This window comes from Drosophila innubila, chromosome X (assembly GCF_004354385.1).
Source record: "Drosophila innubila isolate TH190305 chromosome X, UK_Dinn_1.0, whole genome shotgun sequence".
NCBI classification, from domain to species: Eukaryota; Metazoa; Arthropoda; class Insecta; order Diptera; family Drosophilidae; genus Drosophila; species Drosophila innubila.
This window is the reverse complement of record NC_047626.1, coordinates 22,723,083-22,748,592: the sequence shown is the minus strand read 5'-3', so window position 1 is coordinate 22,748,592 and position 25,510 is coordinate 22,723,083. Positions and strand designations below refer to the sequence as shown.

Genomic DNA, 25,510 nt, shown 5'->3' with positions numbered 1-25,510 from the left:
ACTGCGGTGGGCAAAGATGAGAGAAAGAGGGAGGAAACTAATCCGCCTCGAAAATTTATTTGCTTAATTTCATTTGTTGGCTGGCAGTCGGAGCAAGGACTAAGGCAGGACACTAGTCTCCAGTTGTCAGTGAGACAGTAAGACAGTGAAAGAGAGTGCGAGAGAGATGGAGAGGGAGAGGGAGTAGAAGAGTCTCTTGTGGGCGTGCGATAATGTTGCATTAAGCTCTCGACATTTGCCACATCCTTTTTTTGGCTGCCACTTGCCACAGTCGCTGGACACAATCGGCAATCATAAATCGTGAGCGTAGCGCATTAATTACAATTCTCTCGCGCTCTTCAATCTCCGCTCTTCAGTCCCTCTCCCTTTCCCTTTCCCCTTTCCCCTTCCCATTCTAAGTTGCCACGCATCTTTATTTTATCAGAAAGCCAGAAGCCTCAACGTCTGACAAAATTCGTTGCCTTCATTTCAATTAATTTCCGCGACATTGATGCGCCCTGTCGTCGTCCTGTTCCATCCTGTCGTCTTTGACACACACACACACACACACACACATCTCCTCTCTCTCTCTCTCTCTTGTGTTTGTTGTCAACGGCAACGCGCTTAAAAACATTTTTGCATGCGCTTTTTAATTAATTTAAAGTTATTTTGCTTGTCGTCGTTCACGTTGTCCTCAAGCCGCACTACACCCACCTCCCTCCCCTTCCCTCCTCCTTTCTTTCCTCTCCCCTCAACACTTGTATATATCATCTATCCGCCCTGAAGCGTCGACTGCGCTTTATTAAATCCGCCTGCATTGCGTTTTAATTGAAATCCTGCTGCTGTTGCTCAAGCAATTTACATAAATCCAATTCCCCCTCCTTTTTCCCATCCCCTCATCCACCGACACTCCCCTGCAGTCGCCTCTTTCACAACAAACTGCCAACTCAATCTTATTGCTTGCTTAATGTATGCTGCAATTTTTGGAAAATGTTTCGATTGATGCGATGCGCACAACAAATGTTTTTTGCTGTTTAACCTGGCGTATGCTTGATGTGCGTATACTTAATCACATTAATAGCGATGTGTGCCTATTATTTACAACTGTTATTTAGCTTTTACATGGGCGTATATTAAAATTAATATATTATTCTACCGATAAATTTAAAAAATCTTTTATTTATCAGATTTAACGTAAAAAAAATGTACAGAGTAGCATGAAAAAATTAAAAATGTTAAATAGTATATTACCAAAAAATTGTATAGCAATCGGTAATATTTAATGAATAGAAAAAAATATACACATATCAAAATTAATAAGACTGCAAATATAAATAAGTGTTATTGCATCAAATTAAATATTTCTAAGAATTGAAGGAATAACAAGCTCACAACCATATCAGTATGATTGAATGAATTATATTTTATATAATTTAGTATAGTTGTTCATGTTTTCACTTCTCTTCTTCTCTTATAATTAACCTTAGTTATCTACTACTTATTTCAAAACTTTCTCAGCATATTTAAAGTGAAATGCGCCCGAAGTTTTGCCTATTTACATTTTTTTGTACTTGTTGTTTGTTGTTTGTTTGTTGCTGTTGTTGCTGTTGTAGCGCTTTTTGCACTTTTGCCGGCTGTTTTAGTGTATTTGTTTTGTTAGTCTGTTTGTTAGTTGTCAACATTCTAGGCATATGAGCAGCTGACTGAAGTGCAATGTGCATTCAAATTGTGAGTCCTTTAGTCCTGCAGTCCTCAGTCCTCAGTCCTTATTCCTGGAGTCCTAGACCCGTTGCCAGTGCCCCTGCCCTCTGTTCGCTGCCAGTTCTGTCATTGCCCAGCCCTTGGTTTGCCTTCATTAGCCTTTGGCAGTGTGTCAGAGTCACTCGCTACGTGTGTGTTTATGCCTTTGCGTGTGTGTGTGTGTGTGTGTGCTTAACAAAGAGCCTTTTGAATATATCTACATATATGTACACATATACAGATGTATACATGTGTTTGTGCTTAAATAGTGCAAAGTAGAAGAAGCAGCAACAACTGCAGCAAAGACAGTCCATATGGCATTGACTTTACTTCCAGGCGTAACCTCCATAACCTAAAACTACCCCTCCCCCCATCCCACTCTCCAGTCCCCACTGTTCTCTTTCTCACTTTTCCCCACTACAATCCTCAGAGCTCTCCTGTTTCCTCCTTTTGTCCAGTCATATTGATTGTATCCAAGTGCAAATTGAAGCTCAGACTCGCAACTTTTTTAATAACTGTCACTTTGCCACACACACAACAAAAATACACACACACGCACACACATACAAATCTGCCTACATTAATGCATAAGAAGTTTATTTTCAGTTAAATTAAAAAAAGACACCGCTATAAATATAAGTAAGAAATACGATTAGTGCAGAATTTTTCACATTATTTTGTTATTTTAAAAAAATTTTAAAAATCTTTGTTAATATTCATTTGGTGTTTATATGGTTGTTAAAATACCAGATATAAACTTAAAATTTAGTACATCACGTTTCTGTATATACGCACTTAAAACAAATTGTTCTTTTATGATATATATCTAATACTAACTCTGAGTAAAAATATTAACTAGACCTCCATAATGTTGACAGGTAAAATATATTTTTTTTAAGGTCTTAAATAGTCGGAAATCAATTTTATATTGAAAATTAAATATTTTTTAAATGGTTTTTCGTATGATAATCAATTCAGTTTGATTAACGCTATGCAATTGAGGTCTGATATATTATAGAATGCAGTACTTCTAATTCAATTTGTAATAATAATGTAAAAAGATGAAAAAAATTTAAATTATCAAATTTAAAATAAATGTAAAGCCCTTTTTTAAGTCTAGTTGACATTTTCCCAAAATTTTAAAACTTAAATTTTAAATTTTATGAAGAAAGTTAAAAGATAGTTAAGAGAACTTCGCTTTAAAAGTGAAACTCGAAACTGCTGAAAATATTCAAAAATGTTCAGAAAGTGACTACTGTATTTTTAGAATATTACAATAGAAAAAACACATTGAAAAGTGATCAAATCTAATTTTATTGAAAGTTTGGCTCACATTTGCAGTCAATGTTTGTCTAGCTGTTTTTCTTTCAGTGTATGCACTTGTATCATACTAGAAGTGAACATTAAAGCCATTGCTAAAGCAGCAGGCAGCTGGCAGCTGGCAGCAGGCAATCTAATTTAAGTGCAACTAACGTCTGCAACTGTTGGTTGCAACTGCAGATGGCAGGCATCAAGCATCAAGCATCAGGCATCAAGCATCAGGCATCATGCAACACGATTCGTTGTGAAAATTGTTTGCAGTAGCAGTTGTTCTTGTACTTGTTGTACTTGTTGTAGTTGTAGTTGTTCAGTTGGCAGATGTCACTCACATGGCGGGATAGCATAGCAGATATAAGAAGCCCAACAAAAAATGCAAGATATAAAAAAAATAAAGAACCGTTGACGGCACACGTTTAAACATAATAATTCTCAATTTCGTCAGCGATATCAATGCAGAACCAAGTCGGAAAAGTAGAAGTTAAAGCGGGGTCTGTGTGTCTGGGATTGGGATTGGGACTGGGACTGAGAGACGTTGACGGTAGCCTGGGTAGAAAGCAGTTCTCGCGCCACAGGAAAACCATGCAGAGACATCAAAATCAACTGACATTCTCCCCTACAACTTTACTTGTGTTGCTTCTGCTTGTGCTTCTTCTTCTTTACTTCTTTACTTCTGGTTCTTCTTCTTTTACTCTGCACGAAATTGAGCACACGAATGGCAAAAATAAGCCAAAAGCTAGAAAAACAAGCCCAAAAGCAGCGAGCAAAAAAATATTATAGAAGAAGCAGAAAAATAAAGCTCAAACGACATGCGGAAATCATGTCAGATGAAGCAGCAGCAGCAACGACAGCACGAAAAAATGGCACAACATTGCGTCAAGTGAGCGACTAGCAGATACCCTGTAGTCTACATTTCATTAATCTGCATAGCTTTTATCTTTTTTTTATTTCATTGATTCCATACAATAAAATACTAAATGTAAAATTACAGGGTCTCCATTGATATTTGTCGTTTAAGCCAACTTTAAAATGTTGCCCAACTATTGTTATTATAAGGCAAAATATCAGCTTATATAGTAAAAAAAGGGAATCAAGCCAAAACAAATATCGGTTCCGGTACGTTCCGAAACAACTATTTCCCCGCTGTTCCGATATAAGTACCGGTACAGCAAATCAGTTTTATAACATTAAAAAATGTTTAATTTTCGAAATTCCATTCATTAAACTCGAAACCCAGGTACAGGGTATACTTCTGGGTGATTGTGAATTTTTAGTTCATATTTTCTACTTTAAAAAAATTATTCTGTTATTGTCTTAAATAGATAGTTGCTCTAACTGCATATAATACCCTTTATTTTCTTGAGTACAGGGTAGTTTAGAGGAAGCAAAAAAGAAGAAGGCATAGGAATACGAGAGAGCGCGAATAAATGGCAGCGCTCACACACACCCATTACACACACACACCCATTACACACACACACCCATCACACACACACACACGCACACATGTGCATGCAGCTGTGAATACAGATGGGCTGATGAAATAAGTAGAAAAAGAGGCGGGGAGAGAGAGGGCAACTGTTGGGGTCGGGTTGCAACATGCAACATGGGCAACTGCGACGCGAACAATCGCATGTTGAAAGGAAACGAAAAGAGTTGTACGGCATTGCCGACATTGCCGACATCAGAAGTGCACAGTATGTCCAACAACAGCAGATCTAAAATGAATCTTCACACTGATTTCATTGCATTATCTTCTTTAAACTGATTTTTTTACTCTCTATTCTTCTCACTGTTTCTTATTCGTGTCAACCACGATCTTTAATTGTTGTAGATTTGAGTAACCGTTTCAGTCGAGTCATATATAATAGTGAAATAAACAGAAAATAATATTTAAAAATACACCTTTTTCTTCTAATGTCTCTTAATTCTCTTCTTTTACTTAAACTTCTTCACATTGAGTCTTCTTCTTCACACACTAAATCCTCTTCATTATCATATGAATAATTAACATTCTATATTTTCCTCACACGGTTTTTGCTGTTTTTTTCTTATCTATATAATATTTCTTTTATAATAGTTTTAGTCTTTACACTGTAGATTATTTTGATCATGTTTTCACATAAATTTCTAATGACATTGATTTTCCTCTTAGTTCTTTAAAATGTTTGTTTTACTTAATTTTCTTCTGATTGGCTCTTCTTCTTCAAATTAATTAACACTCATTATTTTCCTTAGACTGATTCTTTTATTCTTCAGTTGAATTTTCATACTTATCATGTTTTTCAAACTAATTATTTTCCTTATTTTATGTTCTTCACACTGTTTCTTCGTATTCACCTAATTTAAACAGATTTCTTGTAATTACTTTTGATTTATATTTATGATGCCTTGCAATTCTTTAGCTCTGAACATATCTTTAAGGAATTGATTTCACTAAATTAATGAGTTCAGCTTTTGTTTCATTGTTCATCTCAGTTTCTTTAACTTAGCATGATTTGTTTTCAGATTTAAGGCACGTTAAGTTTCCTTGAAGTTTCATAGTCCTGTAACCACTGTGCTTGACAGCTGGCAGCTGGCATTGTCATTATTATTTGCGCTCGTTTAGTGCCTCGTCTGTAAGTGCATGGTAATGTTTTAGAAAAACGCGACACAGACGCTCCGATAAGGGCCAACAAAGAGGCCAAAAGCGTTGCCATATCAATTTTCAATTTCCAGCACCGAAAGCCTGTCAAGTGTCAGTTTCCAGAGGGGAGAGGGGTTACAAAATGTTAGGTTCAACGGAAGTGAGAGCGCGGCGTCTGATGCGATTAGAAAATATCCGAAATCAACATGTCGAGACAATGAAATGTTATTTTTTTCTTTTATACTCCAACTCTACAAGGACAGAGGAAAAAGTGTAAGAGAGAGAGAGAGAGAGAGAGAGAGAGAGGAGTAGGAAGAACATTGTCAAATGCTTGGCCCAGTTGCTAGTTTGATTTATGAGCCAAAATGCTTGGCCATTTTCATTTCATTGAAGGTCCTGCCGATCGTCAGGTGGGGACACCAATTGACCAACAACAAAGCAGGCCAAAACAAATATTTGCTGCCACTACAAAAATACAACAACTGTTGCCACTACACTCTGCAACAGCTCTCGTTGTTTGGTCATTGGTTGGAAAATCCTCTTGTTGAATTTTTGGTTAAAATTTTCGGCTGGTAGCAAACACACACATAAGCACACAACACCACACAACACGGCAAACTGAGCTGACATTTTGTTCAAATATTTGCAACATTCTCGTAATTTGCCTTGTGCCAAATTTTGTGGCAGTTATCAATATGCATTTGTTAACAGCATCCATCACAAAACAGAGTTCTGTTAGGTGTCCTCTTTCCATCAATATTCCATTTCCTGCTCCCGTTTTGTGTTTCATTCTGTTGTTTGTAATTATTTCAACTGATGCAAAAGATTAAGATTTTTTGCAACTTGTAACAGAATATTTGTTACGTTCTTCTTTATATTCTTCTCAATTAAAGTGTTGTTAAATGTTGCAAATTAGTTGAACTTTACTCTTCTTTTGGAATAGTTTTAAAAGTAGTTAGAAAGTAATCTGGAAAGCAAGTCAGAGATGAAGAAAAAAAAAAAAAGAAAAAGAAAAAGAAAGACAGACAGACAACGAGGAAGCGAGAAGGAGATAGTCAAAGCTCTAAAGCAGACTTTAAAAAATATCGTTAAGACCATCGATATTGCGAATCTTAGGGATATTATAAGGAATTGCAAATATAAATATGAAAAGTTAAAAAAGAAAATATTTAAGTTCCTTAGGAATGAAACGCAATTCTCAATTAGGTCATATTGAAGCAATAATTATAATAATAAAATAAATGGCAGACTGCAGTAGCTAAAAATATCGCCAATACTTTCGCATAATAAACTCTACATATCGATATAGTCGAAATATTTGTTACGATAAATAAATAAATAAATAAATAATTACGATAAAAAAATATATATGATAACACTAGGCAACAAATTTGAATTTTTTGGCTATTACAAGAACCAAACCCACTTTTTTTAATAGATATGGGGCCCCAAACGACGAAAAACTATTTTTTTTTCTATAGTGAAATTTTTTTTTAGAATTTTTTAAATTTTGACTTTTTTAATACTTTTTTTCAGAGGTGCGCTCACATTTGTCGTCATTACTCGAGAATTCCAAAACCGATTTTCAAAAGTTATTCTACAGGGTATACCAAAACAGCAAGTGTTGCAACAAGAGGCACTTAATTAGCGATGCGTGGCAACTGCCACAAGCCACATGCCACAATCTAGCATTGCTGCAACTTGAGTCAATAGCTGTAGTTGCAGATCAAATCGCATGAGACGATACAAAATTAATTGGGGCGTGGCAGTGGCTAAAACCACAGTCAGGCAAACAGGCTTAGATCCCTTGGCTCATTAGCCTTGCCACGTTGACACACATTGATAAGCGTGTGTTGCTGTGTGTGTGTGTGTGTTTGTGTGTGTTGCAATGCAAGTCTAATTAACCCGCTAATGTCATTTGCAGCGAAGGGCGCTAATTAAGCTCAAAAATGGAAAAAGTGCTGCCTGCGGAAAAGGTCAAAGCATAAATCAAGAAGCGCTGGCAAAGCCAAAAAGCAGCGACGGCAAAGCGTAAGAGGCGCAGATAGAGACAGAGAGAGAAAGAGGAGAATGGATAGTGAAACCATTGCCTTTACCGTTACCGTTGCAATTGCAATGTCCCACTTTAATTTTTTTTTTTTTTTTTTTTTTGGGAAGAGAGCAAAACGCGCGCGAATGCCATAATAAATTTGTTTTTTTTCTTTGCTCTTCTCGCAATTATATGAGGAATGGGGTAGGGACAGTCGTTTTGTTGTACTCAAACTAAATCTAAGTGCATATTAGTCAACGCTACCGCTACTGTCTTTGACTGGCCCTGGCCTGTGAGCAGCCCGGGAGCTGCCATGTGACACAATTTCGCAGCCTGGCCGGGTCGACATGGCTTGCACATTGGGTTCGGTTTCATTTTCTTTATTTTTCTGTTGTTTTTTTATTCGGTTTTCGTGGGCAGAGGGGCAGCACAATGTATTTCAAGTGGAGCGAGCGCAAATAAAATTAAAAACAAGACGCGCAAAACAAAAATATGGCAACGCTGCGGCGCCGACCTCGTTTCGGTCTGGCCACAATGGCTAAAAGAGCCACCCGAAAAGGACGACCAGAAGGCGAAGGATGGAGAAAATTGTAGTTTGGGAGATTTTGGGTGGGTTGTATGATGGCGCGACTTGTTTTTCTACTTTTCAACGTTGTCTGTCGACCAACGATGCCAACACTTGGCGACCTCTGCTGCTGGCGTTGCCATTTTGTCATTGTTTGCATTTGGCGCGCCTTTTGTTTTATGCCCCAAACTGCAGCCAGCAACAAACAACAACAACAACATCAACAGCGGCCATCTGAATCAACTTGAAATGCTATTGGAGCCGCCACAAAGATGAACTACAAGATGCCCAGCAAATTAGGAAAAAATAACTAAACGTAGATACAATATAATTTAATTTATTTCCATCGGTATCAACGAAAATACCTAGTCTTTTGCAGTTACTGCTATTAGTTGGCGCCCAACGTTGGCTGACTACTATATTACAGTCTGGACTTACCAAATTACATCTATTTAATCAATAAAACAATTCAACTATAATATTCACTTTCTCCCTTACTTCACACTACTTTCCACACCGACGTGGCCAATTAAAAATATCAATATAACGTGTTTTCCATTATTAATCCAACAATTTGGCGCCCAACGTAAGACCAACAACTTACCTATAGTAAAAAGTAGTATAACCATTTTACGAATTAAAATACTATTTCAAAATTTGTTCACTTTTTCTCACAAAACTTGGCGCCCAATTCGCTAAAAAAATTCTGTTATAATGTTTATAATTAACGGATAATACCTTAAATAGAATCTCCACATTAACAAATGTTGCAGATATTTTTCTGTCATTTACAGTCACTCTAACATTTTGGCTTCAACTTGTGCTTAAAGAACGCTTATTTCCACCCACTCTCCAACAAATTAAATATATCAAACTGTAAGCTCCATTTAAATTTTTAATAAACTTTAATCCAACAATTAGCTATTTTAAATAATGTTAAAGAATTTTATTATGCTACTCATGAAACGAATTTCAATTACTTAAGCACATTTCCAAACAGGTAAGAGAAACCGGTTTTTAATACTCATCCTAAATATTTAATGTGCTTTCAAACTACAACAAAAGGCTCTTCAAGTGCGCAGTAAATCCCACAACAATAAACAAAAAAACTTGCATAGTGCTGCAGATTTGCGAATTATGAGAAAAACAAATTTCTGTGAATTGTGGATAATCCAGACTTGCCAGAGTTACCACACTTCACTTCAGTCCTGTCGTAAACAACTCAATTGCTTACATAAAAGTATTTGCATTAGCTTCATATGATGACTTTAGTTTTTATAGTCGCCAAGATAATAAACTCGAGTTCTATCTCCATCCGTTGTTTAACGAGTTGTGGTTTGCTTTGCGGTTGACAAGTTACTTATATGAGCTGGCATGTGGTATACCCCATTCAATTAATTGGCCAAGAGGGCATAAACAACAAGTTTTAGTGCTGTAGTAGATGTAAAATAAAAATATTTAAAAAAAAAATTTTTTAAATTTGATACCATTTAAGCTAGACGTTTTCTTGAAAAAGCTTCGCATTAAAATACATTTTTTTAACACATTTATTGCGTTATTATTTGAGACTTTGAATGAAAAAGCACAAAATTATGAATGAAAATTAAAACACATTCTTAGATTAAATTCTTAAACACAATTGGCTGTTTTTTATATTTTTTAATGAATTAAAGAACTCAGCAAATTGATAATTAAAAGATAAAAACAGTTTTGAACCAAAACCTTTGTTTTAGGGTTCTTTTCGGATACAAAGATGTCAGACCATTTGGTCCTATTTCTATTTTAGAATATATCATGCATCATAAATCGAAAATCTCCCAAAAATGTATGGAGTTTTTGGGAGATTTTCGGTTGCTTTCGTTTTCTGTGGCAGCCCTGATTATGTTAACTAGACTACTATAGCATATTGATAGAAGAGATGATTTTTTTTTTAAAATATATATACCTGTCCACATTATATATACCTGTAACATGCCCTTACATAAGTAAGTGCTACACCAGTTCATACACTTTATGGCTACAGGGTATGCAAAAACGAAAACAAGCTTCAACTTGTGCCGCACACATTTTTATAATTCCAAGAAAAGTCCGGACGAGTCGAGCTGTTTGTTTATTAGGGTTTTTGGCTCTTGCATTGTTTTTTCATTTCATTTTTATATGCTGCAAAGTCGAGTGGATAGAGGGGAGAGGCGAAGCGGGGACTAAGGGCGGGAAGGTTGGTAAGCATCTCATTGAGTTGCATGCCGCGAACTTTTTGTCATATTTGCTGGCACCTTTGTCAAGGACGCGAAACCATTTTTGTCGCAATTTGTTGGCATCTTCTTTTTTACTCTTTGCTTTTTTTTATGTGCGGTCAAAAACGAAATCGCAAATGTTGCAGAAGCTGCTGTGGTTGCCTCAGCTGCTGTCTCAGCTGCCACTGCCGCTGCCGCTGCTGCTGATGACGTTGACGCGACCGGAAGTTGTGCAAAATTTAAAACGGAAGTCAATTGTCAGACAGCCAGCGCATTGGTCGCCGCCGTTGTCGAGCCGGAAGCAGCAGCTGCAACGCTGCCATTTTTGGTCATAACGACGTCACACACAACACACACGCACACTCACATACATAGTAAAAGAGAGCAAGCATCGTTATACATTTTGTATTTTTTTTTTTTGTTTTTTATTGAGTTATTGGCGCATTCATTTGCCATACGCCACATGCAAGATTTATGCCCGCCATGTGTCATGTGGCTAAAACAAACAGTCGGCCATCCAGCGAGCCATTTAGCCAGCCTTGCAGCCTTTCAGCCATTCAGCCAGCCAATCGGACAGACAGACAGACAGACAGACAGACAGACGGACAGTTAGCCAGCACGAAAGCGGACCCAAATTGTTTAAAAGCACTGACAACAACATTGCGGCTCAAATATGTTCCGCATATCGCCTTCCTTTAACTCCCTCCTCTCTCCCTCACTTTCTCCCACTCCCTCTCTCTCTCTCTCTCTCTCTCTCTCTCTCTCTCTCTGTTCCTCTCTTGCTCTAGCTCCTTGCTTTGGCATTTCCTTTCATTTGGTATTGGCCCGTTTCATTCATTTTATTCTTCATTTTTTTGCATACGTAATTGCAATGGGTTTTCGGTAAATGGCTAACAGTCTAACAGGCAGCAGGATCAGATACCAGAGTTGCTATTCGCCGCGAGAATTCGCAATGATTTAATCTATGAAACGTGTGAATAGAATTATACAACGTTACTCTTGATTGCCTGCCAATTGTCGAGTTACAATAAAGTTTCCTATGCATTCATAAAGCATACTTTAAAGGGACTGTTAATAGCAGTTGACTTGTATGTTAAGTGCATTTTAAGGTCACTGTTAAATAAGTAAAAGATCTAATAATGCAGAAAATGTTTCATGCAAATGTTTAATTTTATTCATTAACAGATTTAAAACTGAGTTTAAAAATAAGTTTTACTACAAATTTAATATTAATGTCATGTTATGTCTTAATTGGTCTGTAAAGCAGCTGTTATTAAGTAAGATTAAAATTACTTTCCTCTTCAGTACGAAATCAACTTTTCTGTTGACTGCATGTTATGTTATGCCTATAAAAGATAACAGAGAGCTGTAAAGTACAGAGAATGTTATAAGTTAAGCCTCAATTTAAGCAACTTATAGACTTAGGTCAATATTAATATTCAAATTTCTCAGCATAATTCTCTTTTATTGTTTATTTATAAGTTTATAAAATAAGTTGTAATTCATTAAGAAGTTTGAGTTTTTAATCAACTAAAATCAAAACTCTTGCCTTTTAAATAAATGGCATTTCGTAGTGAGCTGAGCAACCTTCACAGCTTATTACAGGATATTTGTTTGAAAATAAGCTCGTTATTTATAAATTTATTTGTATATATACATATTTATGACATGATATATACGAATTGAGGTCCATTAAATATGCATTATTCGTGGTGTAATTAAATTCAAATTAGAAGTAAAATGTGTTTCAGGTAAAATATATATTTAGATAGATTCGTTGCGAAAATTGCGGAAAAATGTTTCAGCTAATGATCATGACGTTGATTAAGTGAATTGTGTAAAGTACAACAACAGCGTGAAAGGGAGCGAGAGAGGGTGAGAGAAAATGGGAACCGGGGAACAGGGAAAAATGGAGTTGACAAATGATTTTTGCTGCGGCCAAAAGAAAATGCAGGCACAGCTGTCTCTGTATATGTGTGTGCGTGTGTGTGCGTATGTGTGTGCCGTGTTAAACCACAACTGAGCATAAATTTATATTTAATTATGAATAAATTTTGCAAGCGCATTAAATTTCATATTTTCAACTCATCAACGTCGACAACAACAAGAACAATAAGTTTGAAAACCACAATTATGAGTGATTGACTTCAAAATATCCTATATTTGCACTTGCATCATTACATTTATGTTTATCAAACATAACGAAATTTTAGAAATAGATAAAGAATATAGTTAGATATAAGTACACAAAATTTAATGGAGACATCATCATAAATAAAGATGGAAAAGTAATGCTAAATTTATAAGTATAGTATGCAGGTAATACCATACATACACTGTCAATAACTTTTAATAACTCTGAGTTGAAATTTAGAGATGTAGAGGCAAATTTAGAATGTCTCAAATCCTGAGCTAGTTGAAGGAACATTCCTTGACTTTTTCAATTTATGTTGTAGGATGGAAGACACCTCCTTCAAACGTCTGTGACATAGAATACCACAGTGTTTTAATACCCATTTAAACCATTTTTTAATGAGTATCTGGCATAATAATAATGGTCAACGCCTCACGCGTGCTGTAAATCAACAGATAAACGCCCTCTCTCTCTCTCTCTATCACTCACTGTCTCGTTTTCCCTCTCCCTCCCCATTATTCTCCCTCTATATCTCACACACATATATCTGCAGTTGTGTTTTACAGTTAATATGGGTTCCTCTGGCGCAGTTGGACATTTGGCGGCTTCTGGCCCGGACAATTCACAATTCGTTAAATGCACTGCAAAATTTATTTATGACGCCAACACACAAACAATAAACAATTCGGTCAGAGCGCAAGGGGGTTGGTGGGGGGAGGGGAGTTATAGCCACGACTGAGTCAGCATTGGGGTTATTTTATTGGCTTTCAGCTTACGCAGGAAACATTTAATTGCACATCAAATGAACTTTAATTTCATTTTAATTTGCTAAACAGGTTTTTCACTTGTTTTACCATTTTTTTTTCGTCAAATGAGCCAAACACTTGAACAATTCCGAGTATTCGCAATTCAATTAGCCAAATCTATTCAGAAACATGCAATATTTAATTAATCGACTCGTCTTGTTAAACATTTAACTATACAAAATATTATCTATTGATTTTGTACACATTTTATCAGTCGATTTCAAATATTTTGTAAATATATTTATAAAATACATAATATCTAAGACCATAATTTAATTACCGTCACAAAAAGATTTGTATCAGTTCAAAAAGGGTGTAAAATAAATGCCTTAATTATTTGAATAAGTGAATATTAAATTTTAATTCTAATTAAACAAGCATAATAACAACAATAAGAACAATAACAGAATTGAGTGTCAGGTGCAAGTTGAAGATAAAGATGCTGCGATAACAATTTCCATATGGCAACCTTATTCGAGATGAGAGCTTGAAGAATACTTTCAAGCGAGAAAAACAGATGACACAAAACGCAACTAGAAGTGGGAAAAATAAAAAAAAAAAATAACAATAAATTTACTAAAAAAAAAAAAATAAAAATTGCAAATAAATCGAAAATAAGAGCATTGTCCGGATATTTGGAAAAATCTCCGATATACTATTTTATCCTGAAAACAGGATGAACTTTCATTTTAAAATTATGACTATAAAAATTTATTTAAACTCATAGTTTTGATTTAAATAAAAATTATTATAAAAAAATTTTGGTTCAACATTTATTTCAATATTTAAAAATCGGTTTATTTAATTTGTTTAATTGTACAATATTATACAAATTAAAATTAAACGTTCGTTTGCAATCATTATTCTTTAAATATTGAAATTATAAATATCAATAACAAAAATAAATACATATATATAATAATATATATATAAAATAATATCGAAAACTGTTTTATTTACTTTCTAAAATTAACTTTAATAAATTAATTAATTTTGAGTAGAATTAGAAACACGCTGTAGTTTATTAGAAGAATTCGTGTCACGACACGACCTATGTAAATTTTACACCCATCACCAATACATGCACTTCGATGGGCTTAAATGCTTTTGATGTTTAATGCTTGATAAACGTCGCCTACGGAACAAAATGCCAAACGGCAATAAAGTTTAATAACCTAAAGGAATTGGTAGATGGATGAGGGATGAGGGAGCTGTGGATGCGGCGATGTAGGAGCAGATGGAGACGGAGGCGTCTATAATCAGCATCATCAACTGGCATCTTCGTGTACATAATTTGCCTTTGCCTGTTTCTTACCTCTCGCTCTCTCCCGCTACACAAACACACACACACACACACACACACACACACATACTTACAGAGGAGCTGTATCCATAGGCGCTAAGCTGTTTAAGTGTAAATGACGTGAAAATGGGAACTCTGAATGGAGACTGAGAAAAACCGATGAAAGTGATGGCAAAAACTGAGGCCGAGGGGCAAAGCTGAAACTGAAAGATGTTGGGACCATCATTTTGGCAGGCGACAAAACATAAAAAGTAATATATATCTATATATATATAAAGTATTTATATGTACATATAATATATATATCGTTTCGAACTGAAAAGGTTGCCCTGGAGCCGAGTGGGATGGGAGAGGGGGGCTTGGAGTTCGTAACATGCCCGACAAATTGTGCATGAAAAAATATTTTGTATAGATTTATTTATGATGACGATTAACAATGAGCCGGCTCCGTTGTGAAGGCGTGAGGAAGAGGGCCACTTAAAAAAGTTGTATACAACAGCATAAAAAAAAAACCCGATGAGGATAGTAGGAGAAGAAAAAGAAGTATTTATTTTACGTAGAAGCAAGCGGGAAGAGAACTAAGCAAAGCATTTCGAATGCCATTCAACTTTCTATTTTATTTTTTTTACCCCACTCCTGTTCTAAAATGTATAAGGTGTGAGGTATATGAGACGCTACCTCTGTCAGCCGCTACACCGAAAAAAAAGATCAACTTCCGAAATCAAGAGCATTCATCTCAAATATTTTGTTCTCAAAATACGAACATTTGAAGACCATTCAACTAATACTTAGAATATTAATCTAAAAAATCAAAGTTCTTAATACAAGAATAAAAATCTTAAAATTGTACAAATGTATAAATATGTACTAATTCAAATGAAAAAAATTATGGCCGAATACCACTCGTTACCAAGTAAAATAACATTTATAAAATTACCGAGACAGAAAAAAATGAATATTAATTAAAATTACAAAAAAAAAAGAAAAATTTATGTATAAAAATCATTTTTAATTTTTTTATTTTTTTATTTTAATATTAAGAACATTTATTCCCAAAATAAGAACTTGATCTTATTTGATATGTTCTTAAAACCAAGATGTGCTTTCTTAATTTAAGAATTTTATGTTCTCGATGCATTTTTTTGAACATAATTCTTAGTTTTGAGACCAAAACCTTGATTTTAGAACACTTTTTTATCACTGTACATTCTACAGCCTTCTTCTGCCTCTCTCCCGCCCTCCTTCCCTCCCGGCTCGACTACCCTCTTCAGTTGCCTTGGTTAAAGTTAGCTCGTAATTTTCATAAATCAACATGGGCTTTTCAATTGAATTCTTTGTGCCTGCTGCACGGCGCACAATTTTCATTTTTATAATTAAATCATAAATTATGGGCGCACATGGAAAGCGGCTCAATAGAATTTTCTCAACTCGAACCCGACGACTCCGCGCGATTCGATTCGACGGATGCGACGCGTTTTCCCTCAGTGGACAAAAACTGAATTTCAAAGTATGAGAGCCGAAAATTGAATTATCACAAACAAAATAAAGAGAGAGAAAGAGAGAGAGAGAGAGAGAGAGAGGAGAAAAAGGTCGTCTAGCTTTGAGCCAGAATTATGAGCAATTTGATTCAATAAATTTACTTACGAGTGTATTCAATCGTTTCAATTTATATGCAATTATTCAAGCGTTTCCAACGAATGCGACAAATATTTTGTTTGATCAGCACAAAGTTTGCAACAAAATTAAAGTAGTTAAAGTGAATATCTAATTATAATGTTCATTTACATTGTAAGCGATTGTTCACTGTATTAACTAGTTTATTTACATCATTTGAATTTAAGTTATCACCTCTAGATTTATTGCTTATTGATTGACTTTCAGTTACCAAAAATTGCCATTAATATGTTAATTGCATCGGTAGTAACTTTATTTTTCATTGATTTTAGCTTTAATAAATAAATCAAAATAAAAAAAATGGTTCCTCTTTTGAAAATTTACAATGACAACATTTTCTTCACTTTCATATCAGTTATCCAAATATGGGATGATAAAATGTATAGAAAATAAAAAAAATTATAAGAATTTTAAGAATTAAAGTTATTTCAATTTTTTTAAATACATAAAAATTATAAATAAATATATAAAAATAAGAAGCTTCTTTAAAAAAAATACTATGACAAGATTTTCTTCACTTTCATATCAGTAATCCGGATATGGTATGAAAAATTGTATAGAACAAAAAAAATTGTAAAAATTTTTAGAATTAAAAATGGTGAAATTTTTTATTTATGATAATAAAATATAGCATTGTAATGAATTACTTAAACTTAAAGATTGATTGGTAGCACAATTAAAGTGGAAGTTAGTGGGGTTTCACTGTAAACGTACCAAAAATATATGCACATATTTTTATGTATATAAAGCTACTGATCTCATCACGCGCTCATCCCAATCATTGCGAATGCCAGAAAAAATGTAGAAAAAAAGCAACAATTAAAAAGCATTTGTTTTTTATATTAGCTTATGAGTAAACCCGTATTTACCCATATTATAAACGAGATAGCCCATTGGGATTTTTTGTTATGGACTTTAAGCTTTGTATTGTTGTCGTTGTCGTTGTTGTTGTTGTTGTCTGGTTGTTATTGTTTTGGTCGTTGTTGTTATTGTTTTTGTCGTTGTTGCTGTTCTTGTCATCGTTGTTGTCATTTCCATTGTATTTACGTACGTTTATCAATTGACTGTGGAGCCTGTAAAAGTTGCAGTTGAATTGATTCGATGCTTGAATTGGTCTCACAATTCGTTTCGATTGCATTCGATTTGATTATTTTGATTATAAGAATGTTTTGAGTTATTGTGGTACACAAAAAAAAAAAAACTAAAAAAAAGCTAACTTTATTTACAATATCAAATTGAAATCAAATATCAAAACGCAAAGCTTTTCAATTCTGACTGTCCTCAACCGAACGTCTATGAAATTGTCACTGAGTGAGCTGCCAAATTAAAAAGGGAACGACAGCAGACACACACACACAAACACACATATAGAGAGAGAGAGAGAGAGAGAGAGAGAGAGGGAGAGAAAAATGGAAGTTGACTGCGTCTGAATGTGGCGCCACAAAGTGTGGAGTAGGTACCGAGTTTGCTGTAGAATAGGATAACCTTGAAATGCAGCCATGTCTGCCAACTTTATAAACGGATGTGACAATTGAATTGTCGAGCGTTGTAACTGTAACTGTAACTGTGACTGTGCCTGTGACTGTGACTCGACGCTGACTCTGTCTACGACTCTGACTTGCAACTGGAGCTTGCCACAGTGGCATGCAACCATGCAACCATGCAACCGTGCAACGCCTGGCAGCATAGCGAAATTTGTCATGTCATGGCACGAATGTGGCTACAGATCTACTTTGGATTACAGCTTAAAGACCCAACAACAACCAACCAACCAACCAACCAAAGCGACCCCCAAAAGTCGCATTGCTTTTCAATTTGATTCGCTTTCAGATACTACGAATGTGAATTGTCCAAAATGACTTCAATGACTTCTGGCTACTACTGGTTAGGTTACCAATCCCATTCTCCCAGTGTATGTAAACCTTCAGATAACATGCGATTTGTGTGTGGTGCACAACTGAAGCAATGTGAATGCCACACACTGCATACCCACACACACACTCACACGCACACACACACTCACACTCACACAATATTAAACATTCAAATTGTCTTGCATAAATTTCGAATACATGCTATTCCTGATTTGAGTACTTATACAAATTGTCAGATAAATAAGTTATAATAGTTTGGAATTTTTCAAAAATTTCTACATTTCTGCTAACTTTCTTCTGACTGTTTCTAATTCTCTATTATTTTTAATTGTCTTCTTTTCAACTTTTAATTTTGTTATACATTTTGAATCCGTTGTCATTTTCTTTTTTTGTTTTACTTGTCTTCTTTTCCCGCTTTCCACTTTATTTTCTTCTAATACTTTGCTTTTCTTTTTAATTTTAAAATATATTTCCATTTGATTTCCCTATTCTTTGATCTCCCATTTTATTTTCCCTTTCATCCATTTATTTTACTATTTCTTCTTTTTCTGGTTGCAACTTCCGAGTAAATATTTTGATATTTTCGCTGCAATTTTCTAATTGTAATTGCTTCCACTTCCAGCTATCTAGACTCTTACCTCCCCTGCGTCTACCCCCTTCCGACACGCCTTCAAAATGTCGCGTATGTTGCGCCCTTGAGACAGGCGACGATGTCGACGCCACCGACGTGTGCAGCGCAGCGTGCCACAATTCCAATAGGAGAAGAGGGCAGCGGTAAGGTGAAAGCGTACCAAAAAATAAAAAATACACAGCAAAACACTCTGAAGAAAGGCATCAGACATAAAGGTATAGGAGTGTATTTATTCATCTATAGTACGAGTGCTCACAGCAAATACGCATTCTCATGTATGGCATAAATTAAGCGAAACGCAAATTCAATTCAACATCGCATCAATTCAATGCAAATGATTGGCCCATGCGGCGTATGAGTAATAAAATTGCACCTGCACAATATGAAGACTACATAAAGTTACTTTGATGATGCAGAAAATATAGTGCCGAAGATCTTTAAAATGAAATGAAATTGACTGTAAAAGAAAAAAGCAATTTCCTCTATCAGGAGTTGAATTCATTATTTTTTCCACAAATTGGAAGCTACAGAAACTAGATTTAAAGTTCATCAAGCAATCAATCAATCTGCTAATTATTTTCTTAATTAAGCTAATATTTTTAAAAATATGCACAGCTTAATCTCTGCCAATTTATAAACACTATATTAAAGATTTGTGTTGGTTCTTGTTTAAGCAGAAAAAAGTATGTACAGATAGCTTTCTCTTATACTTTGTCTAGCATTAATAATGTCGAAATTAAAAGTGTAGAAAATATATAGAAAAATAAATAAAAATCAAAAAAAAAAAACAAATGTATTTTACTTAGTTTCTGAATTGAATTGAAGGTTTTATTTCGCGTTGCTCGCAGTCACTATCAATGTGAGATTGTGCCAGAGACTTTTGATAACCTTTAGCTAAGGCAGCTGTGGGTCAAGACGCAATCGAATTATATACTCTATGTTCTATACTATATGTTTGTGTATATATATAATATATATGTATGTAAACTGTTATTGTGACTCTGGCGATGTGGTTAAGCAATCCACACGTAATCCAATTTGCTTTCATCATCAGCTTTGGTCAACGAGTGTCTTTATTTTGCTCTGCTTTGTCTCTAACTCTTGCTCTCTCTCTCTCTCTCTCTATTGCTATTGCTTTTGTTCATAAAGCCAAGCGGCATCCTTTCGGCGAGTTAACAATTGTTTTTGATTATTTAATTTGCCAGACTTTTGCTTTGATTTAGTTTTTCGGCTTAGTTGCAAATTTACTTGGACAGCTTGAGGCAAAAAGCCAAACAGACCGCAAGATTTTCCTTCTATCCTCAGTCTATTCACTCTTTCTCACTCTTTCACCTTGTCTCTTTTTCTTTGTGTCTGTGTGTGTGTGTGTGTGCTTATGATTTAGCTGTGCCGCAGTTTGGGGACCTTGAAAATATTGCAGCGCATTGTTTGCTGTTGTTTTAAATTTTTTTTTTTTTTTTTTTTTTGGCCTCAACCGCAACGCAAATGCGCCACACAGGCGACTGACTAAAGATGTGCAGCATTCTGTATACCCTATAATATCAATGTAAAACGAGTATATTAGTTTCCAGCTGCAGTATTTTGATGAGAAAATTGTAGCTGTTCTCAGTATCTTTATAAATACTTTACAAGTTTTTAATTGGATTCTAGATTTGTTAATGTTAATTATTCGACTATTTTAAAAAATTAAAATTCAGCTTAATATGTATATGAAAATGATAATTTGTTATATTGTTGATAAGTGCTCTGTAACTTGGGTAACTTTACTTTAATAGGGGTATTCATATTGCAGAGTCTATCAACCGAGTACAAATTTGCAATAGTTAAGCTTAAAAACATTTGCGCTTAAATTCATTTTTATATTTTATTTTAATTATTTAAAATTTACATTTGTAACACATTTGTAACACTTTTAAATGGTAACGAATATTACGCATGGACTTTCACAAACAATTTTTAAATCCTTAAGCAAGTAGAAGTTTTAAAACCCAAAACAAATAAAAATAACATATGTTCATACTTTCATAAAATAAGAAACAAAAATTCAAAATAAACAACCAAGAATAGATGATATTTTAAACAAAAGTAAAAACACTTACTGTAAAAACAAATAAAGAGAGTGAAGATCATTAGTGGAATTTCCAATTTAGACTTTAATAAATGATAGCATACTTTTTAGCTTGAATTGCAACAGCGGCAATTAGTGTAAAGGTTAAAGGGCAACTGGGAAGTCGTGCCAAGTTTTGTTTGCCGCTTAGATGCCGCACTCGCCTTGGCTGTTGGCTGCCGGACAACAAACGTGCAACATGGCGTGGCAACATTTGTCCTGCGTCCTTGATGCCGCCTGACTGCCCTTTTGTCTGTGTGCATTCGGCTTGACAGTCGCAGTAACCAAAAGTTCACTTTGTACCTTTGTTTTTGTTGCGCTTTGCTGATTTCTATCTTCAACTCTCTCACTCTCACTCTCACTCTTACTATCGCTATATATCTATCTCTATCGCGTGCTCTCTTTCTGTCACAGGCTCTGACTGTGCTTTGGGAGCATTTTGAGGTATTTTTCTCGAGATGCATTATTAAAATACGTTGTTGCCCTTTCTGTGAGTATTGGGGGAAGAGGGCGAAATCTCGTCGTGCCACTTTGGCGCCCAACGTAGGGGTCTACCTTCCCCAATCCACTACACTCAATGTTGAGCTCAATGTCTGTAGGCGTCGCTGAAACCACAATAAATTTTCAGCCACAATTATCTTGTTGCGCATAACTTTCAATCGGAGTTAATTGTTTGACTCACAAAACTTTGCAAATAGTTTGCTTTTATTGGGGTCTTAACCCTCATACAATCACTATTCATCTTTCTCTCTCTCTCTCTCTCTCGCTGCATCGAAAAGCCATAAACAAAATTAACTTTTACCCAAAATAGAGAGAAAAAAAGCCTTCTTTGCAAATTATTTGCGTGTGTGTTAGAAACTGGTCATACTGGCTGTAAAAGTGGGCGTAGAATTGTGAATCGCCCGAAAATTCATTGTTAACGATGGGGTGTTATCTGGTAAATATACTGATTGGCAACACTGTTTGGGAGCATATAACGGCATATAAATTAGCAACACTATATGTTGTGTGTGCGTGTGTGTGTCGATTGTTTAAGAAGGATTATTGATCGCTTAACTTCAGCTGATACACATTTGCATAACACGGAAGCTAAATAAATTACATATGCGTACAACAGTGGGTTAAGCGGGGGCGATAACGATAAATTAAATATCGATAACCAGTTGCAAGGTTTTGAGTAGCAATTATTAATGAAGCTCAACAGTTGAATGGCTTCATTTAATAAGAAAAAGCACTTTTGAAATGAAACTGAAACCGAGACCTAGCCTAAGCTAATCCAATACAGTACAACCGAGCTTAACCTAACATAACCAAACTTAAGCCTTACCCAACCTAACCTAAGAAAGTATAATTCAATAAGTGTCCTTTTCTTACAAAAATACAGGATTCAAACTTAAATTCTTACAAAACAAAAAGAAACGAAGATTGTAAATAAAATAATATAACGTGAAATCATATCTGATAATAATTTATTTAAGAAAAATACGAGATCCGGAAGTCGTTTAAGCATTAATCACTTAATACCAAATAAATAATGGCATGAACTAGTTGAAAGTTAATACATCAGCCCCTAGAACTGTTTATAATATAATAACTCCATCAGACTCGTACAATGTACTATACGGTATAGTCTCAGTTGGAAAATAATTACACGAAGAACTTAAACCTATTGGTAAAACTGTGACGAATACGGAACATACTATAAGTGAACAACGAACTTTGATTAAAAATTCAAAACATAGGTTTTTAAATTAATAGAGCTAATATGAGTAGGGGGTGTAATAATGGGAGGGGTGACATTTCCCCTATAATATGCAAATAGTACGCCGCCATATAGCTAAACAGTTGGTTAGTAAAGTAATACACACTGACCTGACCTACTCTCCGGTTTCAAGCAGAGCAGCACGTCGATGTTGTACGGCAACGGCAACGGGAACGGGAACAGGCGCACAGCGGTTGGCATTATTATATATACATATATATTTGTATATGTAAATATATCGTAGAATATTTGTAAATTTATATATAACGAAATGGAAAACAGAAAGAAAAAAAAAATTACAAGATATTTTTTTTTAGAAATAACGAACTATGTAAGTGGTAAGTACAATATAATATTTATTGTATTTGTTGTTGTACTTTAAGAGTATGATATATAAGTACGTAGAACTATTGTACGAGTTACTATATATTTGAATGTCCTATGAAAGCAAAGTCGACCGCACAGCGCGCACTGTTTGAAGTCGGTTTTTGGGTCCTGCTGTGGGAAAGGAACTGAATCTGAAACCGGCCACAAAGTGGGTAGCACCGGGGGGGAGTGTAGAGAGGAGGGGGAGGGGGCAACGTTCTACACGCGATGAAGGCAGCGACTTTTGCCTGACGGACTGTTGCGTGTTTTGCTGGGAGCCAAAAACTTTGATGTGCTTTATTGTTGTTGTTGTTGTTGTTTCTATTGCTGTTAAGGCTTCTATGTATATAATTTCTATTGTATTATATTTTATGCGGCTTGACAAAGAGCAGCCACTTAGACAACTGCTTCAACTTGCTATTGTTGTTGTTGTTGTTATTGTTTATTATTGTTATTTAATATTTAAAGCACACTGTACTTCCATACATACATATGTACATACATACGTGTATGTCGCACTTCAGCTTCTCCACTCAAGGCGTCAAAAAAAAGTATTATTAGCTATTGAGCATTATTCAAATTACTGTACGAGAGTGTAAAGCAAATAAAATAATAGGAGCAACAACAATGAGCTGACGATCACAGTTTGCCACTCTTTCTCTTTTGCTCACTCATCCGTTCTCTTGCGCTCTTTGCTGTCAAGAGAGACTCAAGACTTTCGGAGCGGCAACAACAACGCAAGGTCTAAGCGTGAATCTTGAATTGTGTTTTGTGCTCTGCTCTGATTCTTACACTCAGTAAAATCTGCTTGAGAAATAGAAACAAGTGAAAAGCTCATTACGAATTGATGCGTTGTGAACAATGATTAAAAATACACGATTGTATTTAAATTTTCAAGCTATTTACTTTGAGCAATAGCAGTTAACGTACACTTGAAACTTAAATGCAATTACAAATACTATAAAAATGCCAATATTGGCATATGGAAATAATGCGAATTGAGCAGTAAATAACATATGTAAAGTCTGAGCTAGTATTAGCCAACATTACCCGGATTTACCCGGCATTACCCATTGCATTTATAAAGACTAACAAATAATAATTATTTAGAGAATTTGATGACAATTACTTTGGAAAACCACCAAACAAAATTTCAAAATTTCCGAAAAATCATTATTTTGAAATCACAAAAATCGTCTGCCATCAATTTTTTCGATTCTAAAAAATAGTAACCATTGAAATTTTTAAAATTAATTATTGTATTTTACGACATTTAATTATATTTGAAAAAAATTGTATTTAGATTTATAAATTTTAAATGTTGACATTGGTTTTTACAAATTTGTTTCTCTATAAAACTTGGAAAACTGCTTTGATGGCATAATTATATTTATATTGGCATTGAGTATATTTTATTCGCATATATTTTGTTCGTTTTATAATTGATTCCTAGTATCTCAAAGATTTTTTAAAAAACAATTTTCAAGCTTAATGCCAGCTGATCATAATAATGATCTCACAAGGTTAAGCACAACCTACAATAAATTGTTATATTCGTTCGTCGAGTTTTTTATAGACTCAATTATTCGAGCACAAAACTTTTGCATGCGTCAGCAAAAAGTCGCATTTGTTTAAAACATTTGTGGAAATTACAATATTTGTCAACAAATTTGCAGTACATTTGTATTTTTCTCAATCAGTCAATGAAATCAGCAACTAAAATAACAACAACAACAGCGACAAACTATCAAGATCAATGACGATCAGATGCTGCGCGTGTTCTCTCCTCTCCCTTCCTCTCCCGTCGCGAGCACACAAACAAAATTGATAAACGGGGAAAAAATCTGTTGTTTGATCTCGTGGAAATATGCAAAAACGAATGTATTTTAATTAAGATAGGGAAAATCCGTACAAACAACAAATATAACAACAAAACAATCGGTGTGCTTAGATTATCATTTCTCTCTAGTATCCGCGTCACTTTAACTTAAAGATGATTTATTGACCACACAATCAAAAAAATATTTCAAAAAAAATGTTTGAAAAAAAAACCAAATTAACAAAGCAAAACGATGCTCGCGAAAAAAACGAACGTTTCAATAATTAACACTTTAATTGTTAAATGTGACTGTTTTCTTTTTATTGTTTCTGTTGTGAGTTGTTTTTTTTTTTTAACAATTTTATGCATTGTTATGTATGTTTTGGATTTGAATGAAAGCCGCTTTGGAAATCAACACAGCTCGCAACGTACGTCAAAATATGCGCCAAATATACGAACGGAACGACGACAAAATGAAAGACCGCAAGACACCTGACACCTTCGATGCTTCAATTCGCACTGAAACGGCCAGACAGCGACACAA

The 25,510-nt window shown here is 34.9% G+C and overlaps 1 protein-coding gene across 2 annotated transcripts in view; it reads right to left on the bottom strand.

Annotated features, from left to right (window-relative positions):
- Positions 1 to 25,510, bottom strand: part of LOC117789231 (glycine-rich cell wall structural protein 1.0) — a 115,336-nt gene extending 89,826 nt beyond the window's left edge. For both annotated transcript variants that reach the window (XM_034628330.1, XM_034628340.1), the window contains exon 1: positions 25,397 to 25,510. The gene's annotated coding sequence lies outside the window, so the exon portion shown is untranslated. The remainder of the gene's footprint in view (positions 1 to 25,396) is intronic.